We start from the raw sequence: 6,697 nt of genomic DNA, 5'->3' as shown, positions 1-6,697 counted from the left end.
GTTTAGCTAGCTAAAGCTTTTGTTATGGGTACTAGACAACTGATACAACTACATAGGTTTTTCTCATAAATTCATACATATTATACATAGAAAACATCCAGACCGATACAAACAATCATACTCATGAGTACAAATGTTTGTGCTGTGCGAGGAATCGAACCCGCGACTCGGAAGCAAGGCGCTAAACCGCTAGACCACCGAGGAAGTCAAATAAATACAAGGTCTCTGAATAGAGATAGAACTAATACTGAATAGGTAAATAAATGAATCATCATAATCTGTTCAGAAGAGGCTTTATATATAAAAAATATATTAATCGTTTTCTCTTTCTGTTTTTAACGTACTGGCATATAATAAGCAATTAAAAGACATTGTAAATACAAATATTCTTAATTCAAATAAACTTAATCTTCTTTCGTTTCAACGGCATCTAAATGTACCTTCCCCAGTACGTTGCGACGACTTTTGCGCATTCTGTCGCATTTTTTGCAGGATGATGGGCACAAAGAATAGGACAATAAGTGAGCCATAGTCTGGGATAAATAATGATGATGAGAAAAAACTTAATGTAAACACTTTTTACTAGATAGTATTTTTTTTATGCTACTATAATTCGGAACACAGACTCTTTTTTTTGTATTCATTTGTTTGGGCTATTGTGGATGCATGGACCTATAGCACTGCGACCTACTATAGATCTATTGTGCACGCCCTTTTCAAAGTTCGTGACCTAGACCCGTCAGGGACAAGAATTGAAGGATATTCTTAGGTGTGATGGTTTTTATCTTCTCATGGAAGAGTGTAAACTTTCCAAAGGAGATATTTCGTTAATGCATGAGTGGGCTACAACCGCATAGGATGTGTAGTGGCGTTTCCTCTTCAGTTTGGCAACGCAGACTCTTCACAAAAGGAATGGGCGAGTATCATTCGCGTTGATTGGTTGTCTTCAATTAGGTTTATCACTTTTTTTTTATCAATGTTTTCATGTTTTATGATATTATCAGTACACTTAGTAGCTGTAACAGGCCAGAGATCAGTGCGGTTCAATTTTGTAATTCATACTGATAGATGTAATATGTTGTAAATGGGATGCGTCTGATAACATTACTCTTATCTTAGTGAAATTTAAATAATATATAATATATATTACAAAGTAGCGTTTGCATTGTTATGACTGCATTAAATCCATACGACGACCTCGTGGTCTAGCGGTTTAGCATACCGCTTTATGTTCGATCGCGGGTTCGATTCCTCGCACGGTACAATAATTTGTTATGTATGAGTATTTAGAAATTATTTGTGTCGGTCTGGGTGTTTTCTATATATTTATATCAGTTGTCTAGTAACCATAACACAAGCTCTATTTAGCTTGGGACTAGATGGCACTGTGTGAATTGTTCAGGGATATATACATATATTATATATGTTCTTGAGTATTTATTTATAAGATAAACTACATTTTACACTCGAGTTCGTCTGTATAAACTTTCATAGCCTATTTTAGTTTTGAGATAAATTTTCGAGATAATGGCCTAAGAACGTCCTCAGAAAACAATCTATCTTTACGTCATCCTGACGTTCAGAAATACTCTTGTAGTTTTATTTTATATTAGCTGGTCCAGCGACTTCGTCCACGTGGAATTTAACTTTATTTTTTTTAAATAAAATAACTTTTCTAATATAAAAGTAGCCTCAGTTATTCCTTATTACATTAGCTACCTGCCAAAAAAAGTCCCGTCAAAATTGATCCAGCTACATACATACCGACAGACAGATAGACAAAAATTGTAAAAAATGTTATTGTGGTGTATGTACCGTATTTATATGCATGTAGAAAAAAACGTTATTTCAATATTACAAACAGACACACCAATTTTATTTATATGTATAGAAGATGTATATAAGTAAAAAGAAAATACAGTTATTATTGTAATACGGAGATATATATTAGGAACGATTATAATGACATTGAAGTGTAAACAAAAATGTACAATAACAGAACTATAAATCGAAATAAATATTTAGAATAAAAATACATATCTGATTAACCAGTATAGTATAGAACAAATACTCAATGAATTTGTAAGGATAAATTTGCTATTTATAAATGTAATAAATTTATAAACAGATATATATATATAGCTGCGAAAGATAACAAGTATGGATGTTTGTTATTCTTTAAAAAAAACACTTGAGAAATGATTTTGATATAACTTACAGTATTAAACGGCCCGAATGAGAGGCCAATTGCGGAAAATGGAGTCCAACCTACACTACACTACACACAGTATTAAAGAATCTGGTGTATGAGCTATGTACAAAGAAAGAAAAAGAAGAAAACAAAGAAAGAGAAGAAGAAGAAAGATTATGAGTTTTGTGTGAAAGAATAAGAAACATCCATCCATACTCATAATCTTTCCCATTTATAACATTATTAAAATAACACATGTTACGTGGCATATGAATAAAATTGCTTTTTAAAAATATTTTTTATTATCTACACAGAAATAGTACATATATGTATGTGATTACGATGAATTCGGAATTATGACTTCTCCGGAGGAAGGGAGGCTGCCTTTAAATAACCAGGGGTTGCTATTTACTATTGTCACAATATTATGTTTACAAACAAACAACAAAATAGATAACATTACAAACTAAAAGATTTATTAACTAATGATGTTTTATAACATTAAACATTACTTATAAAACTAAGACATATCAAGTATTCGTGTCGTAACATAACACCTCCCCTCTTGGAATAAAGATTGGATGTTAGCGCCTGATCTTTGGGTGGTCTTAGAATAAAGTTGGGCTTGGATCTTTGGGTGGTATCATCGTAGTCTTCATCTTCAGATATGCAGCCTGTGGTTGCATTGTATGGTTGATTTGGTAATTTGTTCATCGGAATGGAGTGCAGATGTGTCGTTTGCCGTTGTCGTCGTTCCGATGTGCCAAACAGTTATTGAATATTTGGATACAATGGTTATCTTCGTTGTTACGTCGAATAAATGGATTTCTTAACCGCGGACACCTTTAAAGAACTTTGTAGAGTATACGCTTACTATAAAATTGAAGAATTCGTTAACGATAATAATGTTTTTGTAGAAAAATTTTAAATACATAGCACTGACAATATTATCTGATTACACTAATAATGAGTGCGTAGCGATTTCTATGTTGATTATCGCATGCCTCTTACTTGTTACACTGTAATTATTTATAAAAAAACACCTATTAAAAAGAGCAACACACAAGTTTCTTGCTCATTCTTCTTGTGATGAATCTGCATTCCGAATGAGTGGTAGAATCAAAATATGACTATTCAAAAGTGCTTGTAATGAGTTTATTTGAATAAAGATTATTTCTATTTCTATTTCTATAAATTATAGCATAAGAATTCCAGAAATAAAATAAAACCATGTAAGGTTATTTCGATGTCGACGGATGAATGGTGTTTCTAATTTTTTTAATTTCCTCATTATGTCCTGTCCAATTGATGTTTTATATTATTAAGGGAGTCCAAAAAGGTTTCATTTATTGAAATAGGCAGCAGGTTGGGAATCTTAAGGTTCTTTGTATATTCAAAACAATCTTCAGTCCTGATGTCGGGAAGAATAACCGGGAATGTAATTATATCTTTACCCATACCTGTGTATGTGCTTATAGAGTACTATACCCGGTGTTACTGAAGCGGGAACACAACTACTATTTTAATAAAAACCAAATACTAGTAAAAATGTGTATTCTTCCCAAAAGGGCTCACAGCAAGAAGTAACAAAACAATATATGGTTAGTCAAAAGTGACGTATAAAAATAGATATAAAAAATATAAAGTTTATAAAAAGAATGGTAGACAAGCTGCCAGTAACACCCGGTATGAAGTTTATAATTTTCTTGAAGAGAAACGATGTCCGAACCTTGAATGTTATAATGAGATACTTTGTTTTTGCACTGGAGAATGCATTGTGTCGCATTACTACGTACGTAGAACCATTTGTTGTCTTTTAGGGGTTGGAGCGTATATTTGTGCAGCAAATGTGAGGTTGTGCAATTGTTTAGAATTTCAGTAGAGACGCTGAACAGAACTTGAACTTCGCACATTGGACGTGTGTCGCGTGTTTTCTTTCTTCATATATCTTGCAGTTGTCCAGTAAGCTTGTAGAAACGTAGCGCTCACCGTTAAGGTTCGTGGCTAAATACTTGTGCTCTGGTAGGATAGTTGTATAGAGTGGTGAGTTGGGATGTTGGATGGGGATAGAAAATATGTGGTATAATTTTAAGGAATCAGGTTTGACAAGTGGGATTTCTAATATATATACTAATCTATTTGAATATAATCCAGGATTTTATTAATATTTTCAATAGTGACAGGGACGACTAATTGTTTATTAGATCTTATATTATTAGACGTGAGGAGAATCTGGCAAAGTTTATTAAAAGAAATTATAGAATGGTGAATAATGTTCGATTTTGCAAATAAAATACTTAAAAGACAGTCATTGATCTAATTTTCTAGATTAGTAACCGATTCTAAAATTTGTATTGAGTTTGAAGATATTTCTTCAGTTATTTTTAAATCGAAAATGATATTTGTAGTACCGTTAAGATATTCGTTTAGTCTATCGAAATTTTCATTAATAATTTGTTCATCGTATGAAATCTTAAAAATAGTCTCATTAAAATTTCTTATAGTGCTAGAAGTTATTTGAGTTTGTTTCTGCATCAGAGAGGTAAGATCGAGTTCGCGTTTTTAAAGCATCTCAACACATTCATCATATCGTTTTGCATCGCTGGCATCAGGTGTATCCGATGTCCACTGTAAACAATACAAAACCTGGATTGAACTCAAATCATTCCTTTTTGAGAAATTCTCACAAATAAAAACTATAAACCACCGCAACCTTGAACTACAGTCTATGTTTCAAAAATTAAATGAAACGATGACAGAATATTTTCACCTGGTAGACCTCTGTAAGAGTAAAATCATCGAAAATTAACAGCAGAAATATCAGACAATACGCTCGCAGTCCGGTTAGCAATGACAGAAGAGACCGCTTTATCTGTATTCGTTAATGGAATTAAATCGGACATAGGAACTATGTTAAGGACAAAAATCTTTTACAATCTCTCAGAAGCAGGTCGTTTCGCATTACAAGAAGATAAGATATTCGAGCCATGTACAATGCTATGTCAGGGTACCAGCCGTCGGTCAAACTGTCAACGGTCTTAGACCACAAGTTAAATCTACAATTAATAACCGATCTATGACGCGACTCCCTAATATATCCCCACGGTATGTGTCACAAACATCATCACATCAAACCGTCACTTGCAATTACTGTAAGAAACCAGGTCACCTTTTAGCCGATTGTAGGAAACGAGAATATAATAATATCATTAGAAACTTAAACATACCACCCCAAAAACTCCGTACATTACCTCCCGCTAAGGTAAATAATTTAAACCACTTAGCAGCTAGCGAAGCGAGCAGTTAGATGGAAAACGCTTTGATCCCTTTGTCGCCTCTCCAGACACAGACATTGAACCAGGAATTAACACCTGGAAGACATACAAATGAACTCTTAAAAAAATCATCTAATCTCAAGAAAGTTCAACGCTTACAAGCCGAATTCAGTCCATCGGAGACCGGCTAGTACTATCTCCATAGTTCAAAATAAACAGGTACTGAATGGATCTCGCTATCAAAAACAGTTTCGCAACGTTCGCAAAGTGTACTAGACACTGCTGCTGCAATGCTCAAACTAGTGAACTTTCTAAAAATCCGAATTCTAAATCTTCTATATCAGCTCAAACTCTCAAATCCAGATAATTTTCCAAGACTAAAAATCTGAAATCTTCCAGTATCGAAAATCCTAACTCCACAGCATCTTCTGAATCCAGTCTCCAATCAAAATCAAAATCAAAATCAAAAATCAAATACTCGAAAGAAAAATCTCGCGTCAAATCATTTTCAATCTCCGCATGATGTGCCACCGAAAAACCTATTATATAGCACCTTTCTTATTAAAGAAACATCCGTTACGCTCTTAATAGATACTGGAGCAGGATTCTCAGTTATCAGAGATGACAAAATAGGTTCAATTCCTTTAGATAAATCTAACATCGAATCAATTGTAGGTATTTCTAGCACTCAAACTTCGACCACTACTTCAGGTACTGCCAATATATCTCTAGATGGTTTACCTGAATTTAAATTCTATATTGCTAACCTTAATATAAAAGCAGACGGTATTCTAGGAAACGACTTTATGATCAAATTTAATTGTAATATCTTCGTTCAATCAAAAACAACGAGAATAGGTAATAAATCGTGCAAACTTCATTATTATTGATGAACGTACCGAAAATAGAATTATGAGAGATAAACAAATAATTAATAGCCGAACGGAAACCGTAATTATGTGTAATGCATTAAATCCGGTACGGCGATAGTTGAAAAACAAACTATAAATAATGGTGTTATTATTCCCCACGATATAGTCAACGTTCAAAACAATACGTTTTCAATTACTTGTATAAATACTAATAATTCCGTTAAAGTCATTAGAATGCCAAACACCGAAGTCAAACCCATTAACATCGATGAGCTAACGGAAGATAACGGTAGTCAAAAAATTAATAGTTTTAACACGATATCACAAATCAACAGATAAAAGAAAGTACTGTCTCTGGT

General features: G+C 33.3%; 2 pseudogenes; one reads left to right on the top strand and one right to left on the bottom strand.

The window, feature by feature from the left end:
- Nucleotides 1–3,481: 3,481 nt before the first annotated feature.
- On the bottom strand, nt 3,482–4,726 carry LOC131851361 (uncharacterized; annotated as a pseudogene).
- A 58-nt stretch (nt 4,727–4,784) lies between these two features.
- On the top strand, nt 4,785–5,589 carry LOC131851360 (uncharacterized; annotated as a pseudogene).
- The last annotated feature ends 1,108 nt before the right edge of the window (nt 5,590–6,697 follow it).

Source organism: Achroia grisella, unplaced genomic scaffold (assembly GCF_030625045.1).
Source record: "Achroia grisella isolate CSIRO2021 unplaced genomic scaffold, CSIRO_AGI_Agris_v1 utg782, whole genome shotgun sequence".
Taxonomy (NCBI): domain Eukaryota; kingdom Metazoa; phylum Arthropoda; class Insecta; order Lepidoptera; family Pyralidae; genus Achroia; species Achroia grisella.
This window is presented reverse-complemented; position numbering and strand designations above follow the sequence as displayed.